Source organism: Peromyscus californicus, unplaced genomic scaffold, assembly GCF_007827085.1.
Source record: "Peromyscus californicus insignis strain IS unplaced genomic scaffold, ASM782708v3 Scaffold_8__1_contigs__length_139910024, whole genome shotgun sequence".
NCBI lineage: Eukaryota > Metazoa > Chordata > Mammalia > Rodentia > Cricetidae > Peromyscus > Peromyscus californicus.
This window is the reverse complement of record NW_026294606.1, coordinates 9,935,181-9,958,726: the sequence shown is the minus strand read 5'-3', so window position 1 is coordinate 9,958,726 and position 23,546 is coordinate 9,935,181. Positions and strand designations below refer to the sequence as shown.

General features: G+C 43.7%; 1 long non-coding RNA gene across 4 annotated transcripts in view; it reads right to left on the bottom strand.

Moving 5' to 3' along the window:
* The window catches only part of LOC128104252 (uncharacterized), a 65,509-nt gene that overhangs the window by 25,102 nt on the left and 16,861 nt on the right, over positions 1 to 23,546 (bottom strand). Inside the window, exons 4-5 of one of the 4 annotated variants that reach the window (XR_008215927.1) lie at positions 10,634 to 10,818; positions 7,456 to 8,210 (exon numbers count right to left, since the gene is read on the bottom strand). The exons of 2 other annotated variants lie outside the window; for them this stretch is intronic. This is a non-coding gene — a long non-coding RNA (uncharacterized LOC128104252). Of the gene's footprint in view, positions 1 to 7,455; positions 8,211 to 10,633; positions 10,819 to 23,546 lie in introns of those variants that run through there. One more of the 4 variants, XR_008215925.1, reaches the window with a different exon arrangement.

Here is a 23,546-nt window from a genome sequence, read left to right as displayed (position 1 = left end):
CTGGGGGACTGGGCCAGGTGAAGGCCTGATGAGGCAAAACACCTGTTCTAATGGGAGTTTAGAGATGGCAAAAACCTCCCTTGTTAGATTTTCAGTCTGTACGCAAACCAGACCCCGAAAACAGAAATGGTCAAAACGCCCTTACCTTTCAGTAGCAGGGAAAGCCGCCACTGTAGTGTCGGAAACTGTTTCTGGGGTAGAGGGGATAAACTGAGACCAAACTGGATACTGTCAGGGAGAAAGACTCTGAAGAAACAGAAGGGACATAATCCTCCCCAGAAAATGCATGACCTGAAAAAGCTGCTAGAATTTGAGGCAGATTCGGGGGGAGAAAAAGCCCCTACCTCCAAAAGCAGCTAGCAGAGGAACAGAGCCGCAGACAAATACCTGAAGCTCTGCATCTGGGGAAGGAAGGAACAAGCAAAATGAGATAGATCCGTGGGAGAAAATCTCTCTGAAGGAGCTATGGAAAAGCTGTTGTAAATGATCTTGTTTTTCACTGACTGGCTAAGACAAACACAAGCCCCTAGGAAAGTTGTTATCAGAAATGCCAGCCTCAATGCCGGCTAACGAGGCAGGTGCGGTTCTGATTTGGGGCCAGTGTCAAATGAAGGAGAGACACCAGTTAAAGCCAGTTGAGGCAAGAATAGGAATCTCCCAACGTGCCATAGCTGAAAATGTAAAATGCTTGTTCAAATCTCCCGGGCAAGAATTTGTAAACAAGTCTGGTAAAAGAACCAGTTGACCCTCAGACCCAAAAAGAACTATGGGAAATGACTGATATAAGGGAAGTGATATAAAGGACTGATATAAGGAACTGATATAAGGGAAATGCATTCTGGGAAAGGTAGTTTTCCGCTAAAAATGGCGACATTGCCCTGAAACACTTTTTGTCAGCTCGGAAATACGTTCCTGGTAAACTTAAAATACAGCTTTTAAAAGAATAAGGAGGAAAATCGTCTAAGTGTCACTTCCAATGAAAAATTGAAAGGATACGGAGCTAGGTGCTTCGTGGTTTGGGGCTCCTTTGGTAAAATGCCTTATTTACCCTAATAGCTGTACAAAGTTTTTACAGTAGTTGGAAGACAAAAAGCTACCTTTAAGAGCAAACAAGCCACTTTAAAATCCTAAGAAAGCAAGGGAAAGCAGTTTATACACTGAACATTGTCTTAGATATGAAGAAACTTTACCTTTTGAACAAACTGCCTGCAATGAGTAATTCCTTTGCAAATCTAATAAGGAGACAAGGAAACAGGCATTCAAAAAGAAATGACTGCTCTATAGATGGGAAACAAACTTCAGAAAATCCAGCTGTCTTACAAAAGAGTTGCTTCACCTGAAAGTTCCTTATAAAAAATCAATGCTAAGTATTACAGCTGCTAATAACATCAGGAGTTAAAGCTAATGAAGTGAAAATACTAAATACAGTTCGGAGCTGTGCCGCTTTTGGCTTTACTAGCTCCTTTAGAAAAATACTTTATATCACCTAATAGCTGTGCAGTATTTGGCGAGGAGCTTTACAGCAGCTAAATATGGTAATTTCATCTTCAGCGTGAAGTGAAGTTTTTTGGTAGAGCAAACCAAAAGTACTGCTGTAATAGAAACGTTTGAATTGAGGCACTTAGGGGAACTATTATGAATTTGGGTGAAGGGACAGCCTCTAGTTAAAAACCATTTACCGTGGACAGTGCATCTCTGCCAGTTCCGGAACGGCTGAGAGAACTGGCAACTTTGGAGTGTGGTGTCATCCTGGGAAGGTTACAGTCCCCTAGCAACAACTATCACAATTCTATAACAACAACACTCACTAAATCCCAGTGCTTTATAACAAAGCTGACTATAAACTCTAAACTTTAGAAATGATGTACGTACTTCCTGTCTAGTTAAGAGAATCTTTCTAATAGAGATAGTGATAATAATTAAGAGTAAGAAGTAGAAAAAGATGAAAATAAGATATGTGAGTTTGTAAAAATTCTCTTGTTAGATCTATGTTAAGAAATCTTTAGATGTTTGCTAAGTTAAATATATGCTAATGTAGCCCTATATAAGTCTGTAAAATAGATCTATAGAGTTCCTTTAAGAATATAAGCTTGCAAGAAGAATCTAAGGTAGTCCTAAGACATGTAGTAATAAGTTTGTAAGAAGTAAAGATGCTAGTTGTAAATGTAAGTTTAAATAAGAAATAAGATGGAATGAACATAAGAAATTCATAAGAAGTAATAAGAAATATATTTGCTAAAGTAGTTCTATAGTTTCCTTAAGGAGTATAAATAAGTAGATATTAATGTTATGAGTTTGTAAAAACATGTAAATGTTGAATGTGAGTCTAAATGCTTTGCAAAAAATGTTATATGTGAGTTTAAAAAGTGTAAATGTTAAGTGTGAATCTATGCTTAATGTATATGGTGAAAAAACCTGAGATACAGAAGTTAGTGTCCTAGCAGACTGCAAAGTAGGCAGTCTGAGCGGTTTTCAAAAGTTCCAGAAGCTACAGAATACTACTGTACCTAAAAAGGTCTCTGGCTTGAGAATAAGTTCAGAGACGCTTGTTTGAACAAAAATTGTTAACTGCAAAAAGTTTTGGTTGAAAAACGTCTCTTCATATTTGGAAGTGAAAGCCTGATACTAGAATTTATTTCTTGTTTGAACTTTTTGAACTTAAGATGAGATAAAATTACAAAAAGATTTTGGTTATGGATTTCTCATATTTGAAAGGCTAGTACCAGAATTTATCATTTGAGTTTTAAGACTTAAGAAATGAAATGAGGGCTGGAGAGATGGCTCAGCGGTTAAGAGCACTGGCTGTTCTTCCAGAGGTCCTGAGTTCAATTCCCAGCAACCACATGGTGGCTCACAACCATCTGTAATGAGATCTGGTGCCCTCTTCTGGCCTGCAGGCGTACACGCAGGCAGAACATTGTATACATAATTAATAAATAAATCTTTAAAAAAAAAAAAAAAAGAAATGAAATGAACAATAGAGATTTCATTGATATGGGACAATTTTGAATTTACTTATAGTAATGACCTAGGAACTGTTTTCTGGAATTGGGTTAAAAATGGAACTGTTTAAATGAAGAAATTTATTATTTCTACCTAGACTCAAGATGCAGTTTTGTGTATGCATATATGCTGGTGATTCATGAATTGTTCTGTGTTAAAAATGCAATTGTTTTGTGGAGCTGTTTATGTAAAAATGGAATTACTTACGGAACTGGTTTTGTGTTACAAATGGAACTGTTTAAACAGAAAAGTTTGGGTTTTCTAATTAGGCTTGAGATTTTGCTTAAATTATAAAGAAAAGGGGGAGAGTTAATATTCCTTAGTCTAATTTCAAAAGTTGTTTGAGTGGATTAATGTCATGTTTTGTTAGTAAGAAATACAAATGGGGTATACTAAGAGACTACTTTTAAAGTGTGTAAAGAGTTTTATTCTAAAAGTTTTCAAAGTGTTAATGGTTAGATTGAAAATATTGCTTTTCAATATGGGTTTGTAGGAATTGTATAAGTTTGGGTTCCTCTAACTAGGTTTGAGATTTTGTTTAAAAAATTATAAAGAAAAGGAGTTACGAGATTGAATTATGTTTGCAGAAATTATATTTACCCTATTGATATTAATGCACCCTGGTTTTGTGGAGTTAAGGAAATATTTAAGTTTGATGTGAATACATCGAAGTTTTTCCTATGTTCTGTTAGCAAGGAAATTTAAATGATTAAGAGTTTAAGTTGTTACTGAGGGATCTGGATGCAGAGATCCATGACTAGGCCCCGGGTGGATCTCTGGGAGTCCAATTAGCAAGAATGAGGAGGGTTTAGATGAGCGAGAATTGTTGAGACCAAGGTTGGATAAAGCACAGGGACAAATAGCCAAATGAATGGAAACACATGAACTATGAACCAATGGCTGAGGGGTCCCCACTGGATCAGGCCCTCCGAATGGGTGAGACAGTTGATTGGCTTGATCTGTTTGGGAGGCATCCAGGCAGTGGGACCAGATCTTGTGCTCATTGCATGAGTTGGCTGTTTGAAACCTGGGGCCTATGCAGGATTGTTTGGCTCGGCCTGGGAGGAGGGGACTAGACCTACCTGGACTGAGTCTACCAGGTTGACCTCAGTCTGTGGGGAAGGCTTTGTCCTGGAGGAGATGGGAATGGGGGGGGGGGGTGTTGGGGGGAAGGTGAGGGGGACGGGACGGGGGAGAACAAGGGAATCCGTGGCTGATATGTAGAACTGAATTGTATTGCAAAATAAATTAAAATAAATTAAAAAAAAAAGTTAAAGTTGTAAGACGGAGAAAATTGTTAACTATATATAGCACCATATATGCTAATTCAAATGGTTCTGTTAAGAGTTTGCTTTGAGTTGTAAGATTAAGAGAATTGTGACTATATATAGCAATATTTATGTTAACCTGTTAATGGTAATGATGAAGCTAAGGGATTCTTTAAGTTTGTAGTCACCTTAAGAGTTTTTGGTTTAGAAAGGGCTTGAGGCAGCTAAGACTGCTGTAGTCACCTTGGACCTAATTCAAAAGAGAAATGCCATCTTTATCATCCTCTACTCCCATATTGGGAGGTGTAACAGCTATGTAGATTGCTGTAAGCCATTAATAGTTATTTTTTATATATTAAGAAAGGGGGACCTGTGGGAGCCCGTTCTCGGGTTCCTTGTGGCTTTACCCAGCAGGTCCGCATAGAGGATGATTAGGACCACGGGCCTGAGTGCAGGTGTCTGAGATGGTCTGCACTTGGCTGTGCTGGGGAAGGAGGCCTTTTGCTCCACCCCTTGGCGTCTCTATAAAAACCCTGGGGCAGAGACAGTTGGGGCCCGTTGGAATAGGTTCCAGGCCCTCTTGAGGCTATCCTTTATTTTCTATCTGTTTATCTCCGCAAGATTCTCCGCAATAAATCCTTCTATCTAATATTTCCTGCTGCTCGCACTCAAGAAAACTCTGGGGAACTGTGGGGGTGGTTGGGTAAACGCCCCACAGTTCTGTGGTTAAGAGCACTTGCTGCTCTAGCAGAGGACGGGTGTTCCCTCCCCAGCACCCAGAAAGTGGCCCACAACTCTGGGTAACTCTAATTCCAGGAGAGCCAGCTCCCTCTTCTGGCCTCTGCGGGCACCAGGCCCCATGCAAAACCCTCATTCACACTGTATTAAATCTTTTTTTCTTAAATGGGGGGGAGGGGGGAAGGGGGGGGGGGGACTTGCAGAGACACAGTGGAGCATCTTAGCAAGATTTATAACATGATGCAGCGTTCCTTACATAATTTGCTCTTTCAGAAAGATATACAGACTTCTAATTGTCTGGAGATTGCTTCTTGCCTTTCTTTTTTTTCTTTGAGAAAGGGACTTGAAATGTAGCTCAGGTTGGCTGGAGGACTCACCTGATAGCCCAAACTGGCCTTGAATTTATGATCACCCTGCCTTTCTCTCCCAGTGCTGGGATTCTGAGCATGTATTACCACTCCAAGCCAGGAGGGTGTTTCCTGTTGGGATATACAGATGTCTCTTCTTCAAGGATGCAGTTTTAAATTATAGAGATGTATAATCGTTTTTTCTTTTGTTTCCTTAATGAATTTATTCTCACAACAATGTTGCAGTGAATATCTCTATACAAACTTCATTGTGAACTGTACACTTTATTCAGGTAATTTTGCCAAAACAGTTAATGAGGAGTCTCTTAGAGTCTGCATTCAGCCATGTGAGGAAATATAGGTCCTAAATAATAAGTGAAGCCACATGTGCACGTAGCTCCTGTTTCCACAGTCTCTTTAGATCTCATTGCAATCAGAAATTTTTGGAAACTGCAAAGATTTTAGACTAAAATAAAGTACCAAAAAATCACTGAAGTCTTTGGGTAGAAAACTATTGGCTATCTAATTTTCCCTCCTTACCTTTCTTTTTCAAATATTTCATATGATTACATATTTTTACATCCACTGAAGACTTATACTTCCTTGTTTTAGAGGCCACATGGACTACCCCAAGTCACAGGACTAACGTATGACAGAGCAAAGTATTCTTTTGTTTGTTTGTTTTTTCAAGAAAGGGTTTCTCTGTGTAACCCTGGCTGTCCTGGAACTTGCTCTGTAGACCAGGCTGGCCTCAAACTCACAAAGATCCGCCTGTTTCTGCCTCCCAAGGGTTGGGATTAAAGATGTGCACCACCACTGCCTGACTGAGGTTTTTCCTTCCTTGATGTTGGGGAAATACAGACAGTCTGCTTAAACATTAGTGGGTATTGTGAAACAAGTTAGCAAGAATATAATTATAGGCGTATTGTGCACAAGTGAAAAACCATCCTTCAGACAAAGGAATATGGCCATCCCATAGAAGATAGCTTCAGTATGGGAACAAATTTATCCCTTGGGGATGTCCTGGGGGTGTATTTTAGCATGTATCATTTGGATGTACTGTAACACAGGGAAGTTGGAGTTCTGTTGCACCTACTACTTTGTCTTTAGAAGCCCTTCCCTGACTGTAAAAATCTTTATAACTGACAGGTTTAACCTGATAGGTTAGCATATCCTAGACAGGTTTACAAACAGGAACAAGACATGCACCTAATATACTTTCAGCATTTAACTCCTCTTTTAGACAAAAGTCAGTAGTATTTACAATATGAGCTAATTTTACCCAGGTGTTAGAACATAAACGCTATCGTAGGAGATTTATGCTGTGGAATAATCCTCTCATACTTTGTAAAGATTTGTCACTCAAATTGATTTAATAAAATGCTGATTGGCCAGTAGCCAGGCAGAAAGTATAGGTGGGGCAACCAAAACTAAGAATGCTGGGAAAAGGAAGGGCGAGGTCAGGAATAGCTGGCCAGATGCAGAGGAAGCAAAATGAAGAATATTGCACTGGGAAAAGGTACCAAGCCACGTGGCTAAACATAGACAAGAATTATGGGTTAATTTAAGCCTACATGCTAGTTAGTAATAAGCCTGAGCCACGGGCCAAGGGTTTATAAGTAATGTTAAGCCTCCGAGTCAATTATTTGGGAAGCAGTTGCTGGTTATTTGGGAGTTGCTGGCCGGACACAGAAACTTCCTGCTACAGATTTATTTCTATTTATTTCTGTCCTAGAATTGGGTAGTTGTCTTAGCGTTTCTATTGCTGCAATGAAGCACTGTGGGACCAAAAAGCAAGTTGTGGGGGGAAAGGGTTTATTTGGCTTACACTTCACTATTACTGTTCATCAAAGGAAGTCAGGGCAGGAACTCAACCAGCAGGGACCTGGAGAGAGGAGCTGATGCAGAGGCCATGAAGGGGTGTTGCTTACTGGCTTGCTTCTGGTGGCTTGCTCAGCCTGCTTTCATACAGAACCCAGACCATTAGCCCAGGGATGGAAACACCACAGTGGACCAGGTCCTCCCCCATCAATCACTAATTAATAAAATAAAATGCCCTACAGAGCTTGCCTACAGCCTGATTTTCTTTTTTTTCTTTATTTTTTTTCTTTTTTTCTTTTTGGTCAAGACAGATTTTCTCTGTGTCCCTGGCTATCCTGGAACTAGCTCTGTAGACCAGGCTGGCCTTGAACTCACAGAGCTCCATCTGCCTCTGCATCCCAAGTGCTGAGATTAAAGGTGTGCACCACCACTGCCACTATAGCTTGATCTTATGGGGGCATTTTCTTAATTGAGGTTCCCTCCTCTCAGATGACTTTAGCTTGTATCAAGTTGACATAAAGCTATCCAGCACAGTAGTCAATGCAGAGAAGACATAGTAGAAAGGGGAACCAGGTTTGAATAGCACTTGGGAATTCAAATATATATTTGAGCTGAGGACCAAACCCAAGGCCTCTTGCGCATGCTAGGCAAGTGCTCTACCACTAAGCTAAATCCCCAACCCCGAATTTTTATATTTTATGTGGAAATTGTGGACCTGGCTCCACCTCTGGAATCCCACCAGGTAAATTTAACCTTTAAAGGATCCTCTGAACAAGTGATGGTCCACGGGTCAGGAATGTCTGTTGCCCGCTTGAGTTGGGTGTGATCCCAGCCACCTTAACAGCTGCAGGTGTGGTGAGGACCACAGGTTATGGTCCAGCAAGGTGCAAGTGTCTTTGGATAATGTCTCTTAACCCAGATGAAGAAAGCGTCATTGGCCTGATAAGGATGGGGAATCAGTTCAGCCTCTTGGCTGGGTCTCTCTCACTGTTTGGAGGACATGCTGAAGAACCAGTGTCAGGGCCTGGATGGACTGCAGAAGGTAATGGTTAGGGATTTCAGCTGAGTATACATCTTCTAGTCAGGTAGGAGAAGAGGATGTCAGCCAAAAAGAATTTCAAATGGGAGAGAAAAAAACCCTCTATCCCTCTATGAGAAGTACGTGGGGCCTGTAAGAGGAAAGGGAAAGGGGCTCACTCTGTCTTCACTGGTCTTGTTAATTTGGTTAGGGTTTCCTTCAGGGTTTGGTTCATCCTTTCTACCTGTGCTGAGCTTTGAGGTCTGTAGGCATAGTGTGATTTGCATGTTATTCCTAAGACCTTAGCGAGTAATTGAGAGATTTGAGCTATGAAAGCCAGGCCATTGTGGGACCCCATTACCAATGGGGTGCCAAATGGGGGAACTAATTCCTGTAACAGCTTCTTTACCATTTCCAATCTGATAGGAAAAGCCTCTACCCAACCCTAGACAGTATCTGAAAATACAAGGAGATACTTGTGGAATATTAGTTTAAGATGTGTTACATTTGTTTATGCTGTGGAAGATTAGTTTAATGATGCAAAGATGTGTTGCATTATTTTATGTTATTGTTTAACTCTGTGAAGCTGTGTTACTGTGCCTGCCTAAAACACCTGATTGGTCTAATAAAGAGCTTAATGGCCAATAATGAGGCAGAAGAAAGGACAGGTGGGGCTGGTAGGCAGAGAGAATAAATAGAAGGAGAAATCTGGGAAGAAAGATAAAGGAGCAAGAAAAGAAGGGGGTCAGACATTCAGCCAGACATGGAATAAGAAGGAAAGAAAAGATATACAGAAATATAGAAAGGTAAAAGCCCAGAGGCAAAAGGTAGATGGGATAATTTAAGAAAAGCTGGCAAGAAACAAGCCAAGCTAAGACCAGGCATTTATAATTAAGAATAAGCCTCTGTGTGGGTTTATTTAGGAGCTGGGGGGTGGGCCCCCAAGAGTAAAGAGCCAAAAGAGTAAAAAACAAAACTCATTTTGGCCTGGTTTTACCTCAGTGAAGTCCACTTCCCAGTGTTCTCCAGGCATTTCACCTCAGGTCCTAACTGCTTTGGGTACCATGGATGGTGGCCGAGTGGTTGTTTGGACACAACTTATACACCATCTAATAATGATGTATAGGCCTGTAATGGTTAGTGCTGGGTTTATGGATTGGGGGAGGGGTGTTCCAAGGTGACTGGCAAGGACTAAAATGTTAGCCTCCCTGAGTCTCTGATGTGAATTGCAATTCTTTTTTTTTTTTTTTTTTTTTTTTGCTTCCATCCCCATGGGATATTGTTTCACTCTGGCTGGGGTCGTGGTAGTAGTAGCTGAACTACTATTGGGGCTTGGTGCTTTGCCGGTCCAGGTGGATTTGTTTCTGCCCACACCCCTGGAATCACTGCTTGTAATTCAGCCAGATGTGAGATGGATCTCAGTTGGGCTAGGGATGGCTTGGACAGTAACTGGTATTCTTCTATAATTGGTATTCTTCTATAATTGGACAAGTAACTAGAATTCTAGTGGGGAGTTTGTAATCTAATTCTGTCCTGTCTTCCTTAAAAGTGATAGTGGCCTGTGGTTTGTGTAATGGTCTTGGCCTTGTTCGGGGTAGAGGCAGCCTGGCATAACCAGGGACATATGGGTGATGTTGCCCCTTCCTAAGTAATCAGGTCCACAACCTGATTACTTGTCCCGGAGTAATCACTGGCTCCCCCATCATACCTTGGACTTTTATTTAATTTCTTTTTGCCAGGGGTCCATTGGGTTTCTTTAGGACTGAAAAAGTTGTCCCAGTGTTTACCAGGAAGTTGGCTGACTGGCTTGCGCCCCCCCCCCCACTCTCAAGGTAAGCCTGGGCTCATGGGGGCTTAATGGGACCAAGCCCTGGCTCCATCAGGCGGTTTCAGTTTCTAATTGGAGCACTTTGGCCTTGGGCGTGCCAACCCTCTGGTTTGGACATCATTTTTCCAATGTCCTTCTCTTTTACAATATGCACATTGATTTAGGGTAGAGTGGGTCTGAGTGGTCTTGATGCATCCCCGGTCACCTCTGTAGGCTTCATTCATCACCTTCTGGCGGATCATCCATTTCTGTTTCTCAGCACTAGCGCGGTTGCCTCTGCTAACCCTCCGCCTGCCTATCTTCTGGCAAGTTTCTGGTATTAAAGACTCTACTCTGACAACACCTCTCCTTCAAACCCGCCTAGCCTCTGGAGAGTGCTTTTATTACCAGGGCTGACAGGGTGACAGAGGCTATGATAACCATCCAGCTGTTCTCTGGGGCTTCCAGATCAGTGGGTGTATAGGTTGGGGAGGCATCCAGCTGCCTTTATAGAAACTTGGCAGAGGTTTCAGCCTTGCAAAACTTCACTTACCTTAGAAAATTTGTGACCTTCCGTGCAGCATCTCAGAGACCCTCAGAGTCTGGTGACAGGTATCAAAAGCCCCCTTACCTTGTTCAGTGATGGGGTCCCATTGAGGTCTGGTAGAAGGAGAGACAGTTTCCAGAATTGGGGTCCTCAGAGGCTGTGGTCTTCCTTGCTTCCCTCCAGATCCCCTCTCTCTTCTGAGGTAAAGATGAGTTTGGAGAAGCTGCTGTCAGTCATCCCCAGCTAGGCTGGTAAGTGTAAAACTGTCTCTAGAAGAGAAATTCAACCTTGAGTTTTGTCAGAGAGGGAGGGATTGGTTTACCAGTTATGAAGATCACTGGTGTAAATGGGGACATAACCCAGAAGTGGAGATAGCTGTAGGAGAGGAGTTCTCACTTGTGGCTTCCCTTGGGGGAGGGGGCCAAGAACCCAGAAAGGCTCTACCTGGGTCCTGTGAGGACAAGTCAGAAGCCATGGATACAACTGAGGGCCAGGAGATAGGGCACAGGAGTCTCTAGCAGTATGGGGGCCTTTTTCTCCCACACTGCTAAGCCCTTCTGGATACCGTGTTTATGATCTCCAGCAGCCAGAAAGGTGTTCTCAGGATACCTAGCCACTGGAACGTAGGGAAACTGGTCCGGGTGTCCAGGTCTTCCTGGAACAATAGACTAAACCCTCACAACAACTTTGATGTTAAGTAACCAGGTATCTGGCCAACACACTGAAAGCGGGCCAGTGGCATTCCCTTGGAAAAGCAGACTCAAACTCTGATTCTCCTGTTTTGAAGCCATTTTGTAACATTCATTACAAGTGGGAAGTTGAAAGCATCAATGAGGTTCAGTTTCCCATGTCTGCCTATAACTTGAAAAGATGAATGGGACCACAGAAGCCCAGACAAGGGACAAAGATAATGAAAACAAAACCAACAAGCCGGGTGGGGGTGGGGGTACACACTTTTAATCCCAGCCTTTAACCCCAGCACTCAGGAGGCAGAAGCAGGTGGATCTCTGTGAGTTTGAGACCAGCCTGGTCTACAGAGGGAGTTCCAGGATAGCCAGGGATGCACAGAGAAACCCTGTCTTGGAAAAACAAAACAAAACAAAAACAAACCAGAAACCAATGAACACAGGACATAGATTGGTAGACACCAAGACAAACCAGATCCTGAGGGTGTGTGGTAGTATACCAGCCACATCCCGGACTCAGTTATCACACAAGTCCTCAATTGGTGTGCCAGACTGGCCAGAAACCAGAAACCCAGGTTTATCTTACCTCCAGAGGTCCCAAATACAAGTACACGGGTGGACTCCTTCCAAAGGTTTTAAGGGGCAAGTTGGTGAGGGCAAGTTGGTCCTCTATCCCTGGAGCTGAGGAATGTCCTCAGTGGTCTCCACTAGGACTACCAACCTTTACCCTTGCCTCAGAGGAGCTGCACCTCAGGAGTTGGGGTTTTCTCCTCGGTGATCTCAGTGGGACCTACAAATGTTATGGGGATGCATGAAGAGACATCACTTGAGAGGCCTGAATTAGTCAAGTGACATGGAGCCTTTATTTTCCGCCAGCAGGGCTGTATTATTTTAAGGTGTGTTACTTTTGTTTATGTTGCATTTGTTTAACTCTGTGAAGCTGTGTTGCTGTGCCTGTCTAAAACACCTGATGGTCTAATAAAGAACTGAACAGCCAATAGCAAGGCAGGAGAAAGGTTAGACGGGCTGGCAGACAGAGAGACTAGGTAGAGGAAGAAATGTAGGAGGAGAGGTAGAAGGAATGAGAGGAAGGAGGAAGACTCCAGGGGCCAGCCACCTAGCTACACAGCAAGCCACAAAGTAAGAAATAATGAAAAGAATACATAAATAGAGAAAGGTAAAAGCCCAAAGACAAAAGCAAGACTGGATAATTTAAGTTAAATAAAGCTGTCTAGCAACAAGCCAAGCTAAGGCCAGGCATTTATAATTAAGAATAAGCCTCTGTGTGTGATTTATTTGGGGGCTGGACGGTGGGCCCCTCAAAAGTCAAAAGCAACTAACAGGGCTGTCCCATACAGAGAAGAGGGAAGCAGCCCTGACCTACAATTTTCTTGAACTTTTACAGGCAAAAACTATAATTGTGTCACATATTCAAAAAGGCAGCTGTGAACATCTGTAGGAAGCAAAAGCATACTGTTTACAGAAGCAAAAAGAGCAGTTAAGCGTCAGGCTGTTCTCATAACCTTAAGGTCGAGGACCCACTGTATAGAAATGTATGGCTTCAGCCGGGCGGTGGTGGCACACGCCTTTAATCCCAGCACTCAGGAGGCAGAGCCAGGCGGATCTCTGTGAGTTCGAGGCCAGCCTGGGCTACCAAGTGAGTTCCAGGAAAAGGCGCAAAGCTACACAGAGAAACCCTGTCTCGAAAAACCAAGAAAAAAAAAAAAAAAAGAAATGTATGGCTTCTCTACGTGACTAGTTTATCCAAGATAATTTTAGCACTTAAAGTTTTTCTTAAGAATGCTTTCATGAGATGGTGTTAACTATAGTTCAGTGGCCCACTACAGTTGTGATGCTGAAGCCTGGATTTTGTTGAAGACCCTAAGATATTGGAGATGCCAGAGCTGTGGGATATCTGCAGACAGGGTGTGGAGCCAGCCCAAGAGAGGGAAGTGTGTTGCAGTGAGCAAAGCTGGAAGGAGTTGGAGGTCTAAGAGCCCTTTGATATCAGACATGGAGATGCAGAGTCTGGAGTTTGCACTGCTGGGTTTTGGTCTTGCTTTGATCCAGTATTTCCTAACTACCCCCTTTGCTTCCTTTGGGAATGGTAATATATATTCTATGCCATTCTATATTGAAGGTATGTGCCTTTCAGTAGAGATTGCCTTGAGTCTCAGAAGAGACTTTGGACTTTTAAATGGTTTGAGACTGTGATAGACTATGGGGACTCTTGAAGTTGGACTAAATGCATTTTGCTTTATGATGTAACTACAAGCCTATGGGGGGCAGGGAGTAGAATATGGTGGTTTGAATAGGAATGGCCCCCAAAGGCTCATATATTTGAATATTTGGTTTCCTGTTGCTGGACTATTTAGGAAAGATTAGGAGATACAGCCTTGTTGGATGAGGTGTATCACTGGGAGTGGGCTTTGGAGTTTCAAAAGCCTGTGCCAAGCCCATCTTCCCCCTCCTCTCCTTGCTGCTTTCAGATCAGGATGTGAGCTCGCAGCCACTGTCCAGCACCATGCCTGCCTGCCTGCTTCCATGTCCCCACCATGATGGTTAGGGACTAACCCTCTGAAACTGTAAGCAAGCACCAATTAACTGTTTTCTTCCATAAGTTTCTTGGCCATGGTGTCTCTCCATAGCACTAGAACAGTAAATAAGACACAAACACTAAATGTTCATTTGTGAATCCCTTCCCACCCCACACCATCCTTACTAAAGCCTACACTAGACTATTTTCCACCTCTCCCCTGCTCAGAAGGTGATGGGCCCAGGCCATAGGGAAAGCCCTTCCTAAGACAGCAAAGTTTACACACCATCAGCACAGCATAGCACGTGCTATGATGCTACACCTGCATGACTAAGAGAGCTTTTTACCAAATGTCAGGAATGTGCCAGGCAATTCAACACACCAACAAACTCTACCCCAGTTACTCTGCTATTATTCACACTTTACAGCCATGGGCTCAGTGGAAGAACACCTGTGCAGTGTGTGTGAGGCTCTGGGTTTGATCTCCAGCAAAACAAAATTCAAAAAATGTTTAAAAAGAAAAATCGTGAAGGTGAAGCAGCTTGTCCAGATTCCTCCAGAAAGGGAATTTGAGCCCAGGTCTCTGTCTCTGTTTACCCAGTACTCTACCAACCCAGGGCCTGGCACTGCCCCTGCCCTCCCCCTCCAGTCCCCTCACACTCCACCTGACCATCTTCTCCACCACAGGACACCTGACTGTGTGCCAGCTGCAGCACCCCTCCTCCTGTGGCTTCTGCTGCACACGGGAACCCACTGTCCTCAAAACTTGCACTGAGACCTCCTCCTCCACACCCACCTCCTCCTAGGTACCCCAGCTACCTGGAGCTTTGTTTGCCCTCCTCCCCATACTACCCACTGGCACACAGTCTTGAGTGACACTCTGTTTACTACACACAGACCCATCGTGGACCCAAACAGGATGCAAGCAGAAAGTACCTCTACCATGTCACCATACCACCTGCTCTGCCTGGGTGTGGTGGCTGAGCCTTCTCCATAGCACCTGCCCGAGTGATTAATGTGGCCTATTCAGCTGTGGGGTGGGGAGCAGGAGGCCCAACAAGCTGAGAGACAGGGAGGGACAAGTGACAGGTCTCTGCAGCCAGCCCTGTGCTCTCCCTGGGAGCTGCCCCACCTCACTCCAGAGAAGGGATTTGTTAGGCATACCCCTGTGTCGGGTGCTGTGTGGGACACTGTGCCTCACTTCCCCAGGGAAAGGGGACTGACTCATTAGCCCACAGCTTCTGCTCCATCACTACTGGCAGGTTCAGAGTAAGAGGTGCCACTTGGACAGTGCCGGTGTCAGGGGAGAAAAGGCAAGAGCTCTGCACGTAGGTATGCCGAGTCTGCAGTGCGCTCCAGTGTGTGTATCCCAGCTGTTCCCTGGTCTTTGAGACAGGGAGTGCCCTTCTACTCTGTGAGGGTTCTTCCTTGCACAGAGGGCCAACCTTCCATGACTAAAAGAATATGCCTTTGGCAATAGAATTTGCCTTTCAGAATGTTAGGCAACTCCAGGACAAACCTACCACTTTTATTTATTTATTTTTTTACTACTATTATTTTTTGTAAAAAAAAAAAAAAAAAAAAAAAAAATTGAGACAGGGTTTCTCTGTGTAGCTCTGGCTGTCCTGGAACTCACTCTGTAGATCAGGCTGGCCTCAAACTCAGAGATCCACCTGCCTCTGCTCCTGAGTGCTGGGATTAAAGGTACGAGCCACCACTGCTGGCTTCCCTAGCCGCTTTTTAAACTGAGCCTATTCACACATCACATTTTACTTCTGTCTCTTAGTAAACTCGCATGTGTCCACATTCTGGAGCTGGCCTTTCCTAATCCTCTCTGGTGTTTCCTAATCCACACCTCAGCCTGAAGAGAGCTTAATCTCCACAGGGCATGAATGTACCTACTGCAGCCAGGACTCCCTCCTGCATATTCCTGTTCCTCCATACAGTGTCCTCAAGTAGAGCCCATGCACCACAACTCTATCAGCTCAAAGGCTGGAGAGGCAATAGTCAGCACAAGGCACACACATCCACCTCACAGGCTTCCCATTTGATGTGATAAACGGCTTCCCCCTCACCCCACTTCACATGCTCCAGAGACACCTGCAAAACAAGGAACCAGTTTGTAGCAGAGGCCTGTTGTCCTTTGGGTTACACTATAATCTTTACTGTTTTTTAGAATGGTTTGTACTTGATTTGGATATTATTCTCCAATCTATGTGTTGAAAACTTGGTACCCAGACCAAAAAAAGAAAGAAAAAAGAAAAAGAAACACTTGATGCCCTATGGCAATGTTAAGAGATGGTGGACCCTAAAGATGAGTGTTGCTGTATATCAGGTGTGGGTGTTCATGTGGGTTCATGGAATCATAAGACACAGGCACCTCAAGGATGATTTTAGCCTTTCCCAGCTGGAAGGTGAATTGTCTCTATGGACTGAACTGCTGTAGCTTAGCAAAGGGACCTTTTATTGTTATTGCAGTTCACAACTTGAGCAAGTCAATTCTGTATACTCAAACCTCTTATCTGAGCCCCACAAAGGGACAATGCCAAATGCAAATTCTCAGAAAAGGAATACCACAGTGTTCTGGGTTGTCCCTAAACTAAGTTTGCATGGGCTTCAAACCCCTAGGAAACTTAGATAAGACCTCAAACAGAAGGTGGCAATCACAAAAGGCAGATCAAAGCTAGGTGTTAACACTCTGTAATCAAACCAGCTGTAGCTCTGTGGGAATTCTCCCATCAGGTGTGGTGACACAAGCCTACAATTCCAGCCTTTAGGAGATAGAAGCAGGAGGGTCAGGGATTCAAGGTCATGGTATGCTACATAGTATGTTTGAGGCCAACCTGGGATGTATGTCTCAATCCTTTTTCCCAATCAAAGTAAATAGTGGGCCTTTCAAAAGTAGGGCTTAAGCTGAGTAGAGTGACCAACATCAGTAATTCCAGGACTCAGGAGGCCAAAAAAGGAAGACTCTTGAGTTGGAGGCTACTCCAGGCTGTATAGTAAGACCCTGATGCAAAAACAAAACAAAAAGTGTGACGTACTAGAAGATCACTGGGGGCAGCATCCTCAGAGGAAACTGACTGGTCAGTTCTTCCAAGATTAAAGAACCCCAGTCCCTGAGTCCTTCCATGGCCTCTGGTCTCACCACATGGTCCTTGTTGCAATCACTGCCATCACGTCGCCTCTGCGGTGGGACAGTGCAGGCTCCTCAGTGAGGCTAGTGCTGTGCCGTGCAGTTTGGGCTCTCCACCCCAGAAGTGTGAGCTAAAACCCCTCTATAAGTTACTGGGTAAGTCAGTTATTTCATTATGGCAATGGAAAATGTGCTGATACAGATCTCCCTATAATCAACAGTGATACAACTTGGCCCAGCCTGGGCTTTGGCCATTCCAACTCAATTACTGGTCCAAAACTGACCTCTCCATCCTGCCTTGCTTACTACCAGTTAAGAACTGCACGATACATCTGCACTGACAAATTAAAAATTGACCAAACAATGAAGCTGTGAGTCCCAATCACTGCATGTCACATCCCTGGCATAGCTTCAAAGCTCACTTTCCTGGCCCTTTTCCAGCGGACTGACTGGCCAGCGAGCCCCATCGGTCCTTTCTTCTCAGGTCTTGCTCCCCAGCACTCAGGTTACAGGCATGCCCTGCCATGCTCAGCTTTTAGGTGGGTAGTAGGGATCCGAACTCAGGTCCTCCCACCTGTGCAATAAGCCTGCTCACCCAATGAACCAATCCCCAGCCTGTTTGTCTTCTTAAGAATTAGCTGACTTGTCTCTGTCTTCACTTTGCCACCAAGTTCAATTTGGTAAGCCAGTGAGTTTCACTGGGGTGACTTACAGAAGTATATGTGAGGGGAACTCACAGGAGCGGGGGTGACTCAAAGGCTGCTGCATCACCAAGGCCCACCCCAGCATGGTGACAGTTAACAAAGCTGGGAAAGCGGAGCACACTGCACAGCCTTTTGAACACCCCTGTTCAAAGCCAAAGTTTCAATTCAAGCATTGAATTATGCCTTAAGTCTTGCAAAGGTCTCTTCTCTGATACTAGTTTGTGTATCTAGTCTAACTCATATCTATCTTGTCTTGATTTTGTCTTGCTTACATATATCTATTTTTGCAGTGTTTTATCCTACATTTCACAGATTTCTTGATTACTACAGAGATGATAGAATTATAGTCTCTAAACTATATTGATGAGATTTTTCCCCATGCGAAAAAAAACAATATCGCCTTGGAGTTCTCTCTCCTCTCTCTCTCTCTCTCTCTCTCTCTCTCTCTCTCTCTCTCTCTCTCTCTCTCTGTGTGTGTGTGTGTATGTGTGGTGTAGAGAGAGAGATGATAGGTAGGTAGATGATAGATAGATAGATAGATAGATAGATAGATAGATAGATAATTGTGTAACTTTTGGTGGGATATGTAAAATTAACATCAGCTCCCTTTCTGGGATGGTACCAATGGCTGAAAGAATAATTTATTCAGGTTCATCTTGATGAATAAAGTGAACTTCTTATACTTATGAATGCTGAACAACTACAGCCACTTGCATTTTCCCAAAGTCACCAACCTTCTGCCTACCAAGCTATTTTGTAACATTATATTAGTCAGGGTTCTCTAGAAGAACAAAATTTAAAGGGCTCTGTGTGTGTGTGTGTGTGTGTGTGTGTGTGTGTGTGTGTGTGTAAAATTTATTAGAATGGCTTATAGGCTGTGGTCCACCTAGTTTAACAATGGCTATCTACTAACATAAAGTCTAAGAATCCAGTAATTTTGTTCAATCCATGAGGCTGAATATCTCAGTATACTCCAGACTCCCAAAGAAGCAGGCTCTATTGCCAGTGAAGGAATGGATTTTCTAGTAGAGCAAGAGCAAGTAGGCAAAGACAGAACAAGCTTCCTCTTCTGTGTCTTTTACATAGGCTGTAGAAGGTGTGGTCCAGACTAAAAGTGGCTCTTCCCACCTCAAAAAATCTGGATTAAAGGTGGCTCTTCCCACCCCAAAAATCCAGATTAGAAGTGGATCTTCCTCAGAAAAAATCTTTCACAGGGGTGTCCAGTCCTTTGGGTTTTAGTTAATTCTAGATGCAGTTAAGTTCACATCTGAGAATGGCCATCATAGTTTCCTCTGAGACATTGAATGGGAAGGTCAGCAACTCGAAACAACTTCAGCAAGTCCTTGAAACTGACCAGATTTACTAGGCCCCTTCCTGCTAGAGTAAGCAGAAAATCTGAGTGCCTCTCAGGAGGGCAGAGCTGAGCTGCAAAGAAAACTCTGGAAGAAGTAGAAACCACTTAGAAAGGACACTCTCCAACCTGTTGATCTGTCTGAAGGCTGTGCAGTGTGCTCCGCTTTGCCAGCTTTGTGAGCTGTCACCATGCTGGGGTGGGCCTTGGTGATGCAGCTGCCTTTGAGTCACCCCCGCTCCTGTGAGTTCCCCTCACCCATTCTCCTGTAAGTCACCCCAAGTGAAACTCATTGGCTTACCAAATTGAACTTTGGTGGTATCCATACTCTGGTTTGTCAAGGGATCCCTATCTGAGGTGAGTAAACATGTGTTGAGTCTCCCCAGGAAAATTGTTGTCACATAGCACAAGCTCCTATTTACACGGCTCAACATCTACAACAGACTTGACGTAAACCTGGTTTTAGAGCACGCCTAGTGTTATAGCAGCCAGGGTGACAACAGCTCAGATATCAGAGCACAGACACAACTGGCCTTTACCCTTACTGGGTATCATGCTGGTCATAAATACAGACCAAACATGACTTCCAACAAATGAATGGTACATGGGACAAATAAACAGTAGCTTGCAGCAAGGTGGAATTACTCTGGTAAAATTTGGAAGTTCTCCCCCCCGCCTCCCTCCCTCTCCCTCTCTCTCTCCCCCTCTCTCTCTCCCTCTCCCTCTCTCTCTCCCTCTCTCTCCCCCCTGTGTATGTGTATACATACCACAGTTATATATTTTGTTTGTTTGTTGAGACAGGTTCTCTCTACATAGCTCTGGCTGTCCTGGAACTCATCCTGTAGACCAGACTGGCCTTGAATTCACAGAGATCCACCTGCCTCTGCCTCCCCCCAGTACTGGGATTTTTAAAAGTGTATATAACCACACCTGGCCACACAATTATATACATTTTAACTATTAAAATCTCCACCATCTTGGGGCTGGAAAGATACCTCAGAGGTTAAGAGCATTGGCTGTTCTTACAGAGGACCCAGGTTATAGAGTCCCAGCACCCCGAATTACAGCTCACAACTCCAGCTCCAGGGGACCTGATGCCCTCTTCTGGCTTCAGGGGATCTGAAGTTCTATTCTGGCTTCTGAGAGCACTTCACTCATGTGGTGCAAAAACATGTAGGCAAAACACTCAAACACATTAAAAAAACAAAACTAAAGAAAAAGCTCTGCCATCTCTACCCTTTTTAACTCCTCCACTGAATTTTGATAGTGCATCAACAGGATCAAAAAAGCTTGTCAAAAACCACAGAGGAAAAGGCATGTGACTGACATTATTCACAACATGGTATCTTATGGCTGCCAGGGAATCTGTAGTTGTGATATGGACTCTCTGGAAAGCAGATGGAGCCACAAAGCTTTATACAGATCATAAATTCCTGTGGGAAGAGATTAAAGGAACTGACAAAGCAATCTCACAGAGCCCTGGGGCAAAACCTCAAAGGCCCTCAAGCAGCCAGAGAATCAACTGCTAAAGCTATAGTAGATTTATTCTGGCATTCCTAAAGGGGGCTGGGGGGCGTCATGAATGACCAGGGCTTCCTCAGCCTTGGAGAAATGGAAGGCTATGGTGTCCTCTTGTTGGAAATCATAGTCAAACAGTCAAATTACAAATCTCTGTGAGGCTCACCACCTCCTAGAAGAGAGACCTCAGCAATCCCAGGAAGCTGGCTTCTGCCAGGGCCGCCTCTCCCTACATTAGGTCTGCTTCCCATCATTATCTTATTTGTCATCTTGGTCAGCAGAAGCAGGGGCCAACAGAGGCTTCAGATGTGACAACTCAGGCTAAGGTCAGGGACTCCCCTCTCTCCAGGTTGTCTTTAAGGAAACCAATACTGTCCTTCCTGGCATAATGACACTGTTTTCCGTGGACGGACCTTGCACTACTGTGGCTGTACCGCACCGCATAGGGAGGAGAAGCAGCAGAAGGTTTTAAAGCAAATGGATTCAGCTTAGCTCAGAAGCCATGCACTCCCACCCTGATGCCCAGGAGCCTTGGCAGTGTTGGTAAGTTAACAAACCCCTCTTGCTAATGCCCTCCGAGTTTGTGTGATCCAATGAATGGGAACTCTCATTCTTGGATGCCTGACAAGGAAGTAATGCACTGGTTTACGAAGACAATGGGGGAGTCAGGCAGTGGTAGCACATGCCTTTAATTTAATCCCAGCACCACTTAGGAGGCAGAGGCAGGTGGATCTCTGTGAGTTCAAAGACCAGCCTTGTCTACACAGTGAGTTCCAGGACAGCCAGGGCAAATAATGAGACCATGTCTCAAAAACAATAACAAAAAAATATATGTTAAGTGAAATGAGTATTAACAGATCAAACATCTAGCTGTCCTGTTACTGCAAGTCTCTAAGACTGATGTGCATACAGTGGACACAGAACCCCGTCGTTTGTGGAGTAGATTTTTGTTTTGGAAGGAAGAAACAAATCAATTGACATTTCACATGATTGAAAACAAACCAGCTGACGGCAAATGTCTGTCTACTTCGTTTTGCCTGTCAGTAATGTGGATGAAAGAAATGACCGTTTGGGTAATTTTGCAAGATGGTGTTCATAACTTCAATCCTCAGTTAACTCAAGGCACACCTCCTGCTGCTCAAAACTGCCCCAAGTGTTCTTGAAATGTCAAGTTGAATACAATGTCATCTTCAATAAATCATTATGGTGATATTTTATTTGTATTAAAATATTATTTGTATGTTAATAAATAAAGTTGCCCGGGGGTCAGAGCTATTAGCAAGCCATAGGAAAGCAGGGCAGTGGTAGCGTACGCTTGTAATTCCAGCACTTGGTAGGCAGAGCTGGGTAAGTCTCTGTGTGTTCAGGGATACAGCCATTATTGGATACACATGCCTTTAATCTTAATACCAATCATGGAAAACCTGGAGGCCTATACAGACAGGCTGTGAGGAGGCGGTCATGTGGTTGGGTTTACAACCAATGAGAAGGCAGGACAGGAACTCTATATAAAGACTTTAACACAGGGGTAGCTCTGGTTCGGAGAGGTAGGACCACCACAGGAGGAAGGGTAAGGTTTTAGCTCTTAGCTCTGACCTCTTGGCTTTCTTCTTTGCATTGGTTCCGTGTTTATTATTTAATAAGAAGGTTGGATACATCTACAATTGGCGCCCAACGTGACAAGAATTCATTAAAAACCGCTTCGCTTGGCTTGGCGGCAGGTCCGGTTTCCAGCCTGGGCGGCCCGGCTGCCTAGCTTGGGCCCAGGCCTGACTGACCCGCAGCTGGAGCTACTTGCAACTGCTACAAACAACTCAGACCTGCCCTGCTGAACAGGGCCCCTGCCTGTAAAGCCAAGGCTTGACTCAGCTCAAGGGGCTACACTTTCTCTCTCTCTCTCTCTCTCTCTCTCTCTCTCTCTCTCTTGCTGGATTCACACCTCGAACACCAGGTGGCTGTGAAATTCCCTGGGATTCTACTGTTCTACCCAGACTTGGTAAGTCAATTAACATATCTATTTAAAAGAGAATTTTTTTCTACATTAAAAAAAAATGGGCTTTATGTGTACATTGGAAGAAAATTGGGCTTTGTTTGAAATTTTAGGCACTCTGACAATGGAACAACTATATGAAAAGATTAATATTGATCGAATTATTCAGTTTATTACTTTTCTTATCCTCATTTTACTATTTAAAAAGATCGTCAACTTAAGTGCCAGGATAACAGTCTTAGAAAAACTTGTTAAACCGGTAAAAATGAATTATAGAGAAATTCAAATTCAGACAGAAGAAATAAATAGTGAAGTTGTTTCAAAATTGGATCGTAAGGTTACAGAAAGAAAGCCAGTTTTCACACAATCACCCTTAATTTATCCAGTAGCCGTACAGCAGCTACCTGATGAAGAGAATGAACAAAATACTTGGGTTCCAGTTGAAATGTTAGACTTACGAAGATTTAAGGAGGCAATAGCATCTTATGGCATGCACTCCCCATATGTAAAGCAAATGTTAAACACCTGGTCAACTTGTAATAGGATTATACCAAAGGACTGGCGGGAATTGGCACAGGCTGTTCTTGAACCCGGACAAAATCTCCAGTGGAAAATGTGGTTCAGTAATGAGGCTAAACATATAGAAAGACAATGGAGGGATAGCGGAATACAAGTCTGCCAGGATCAGCTTATTGGCGAAGGCCAATATGCTTCAGTACAAACACAATGTTCATATGATGTCCAAACCCTACTTCTATGTAAAACGGCAGCTTTGAATGCATGGGACAGAGTTGAAGAACCAGGAAAAAAAACTGAGTCATTTACAAAGGTTATACAGGGCCCCAAAGAATCTTTCACAGATTTCTTACAAAGATTGACTTCAGCAGTACAAAAAATGGTCCCGAATTCAGAGGCTAGTCAGATAATAATTGAATCTTTAGCCTTTGAGAATGCAAATGCAGCGTGCAAAAGAATAATTAGGCCGTTAAAGGCAAGATCTGCACCTTTGGAAGATTGGATTTGAGATACAGTTAATGTAGAGGCTTATGACCATGATGATATGTGGGTAGGAAAAG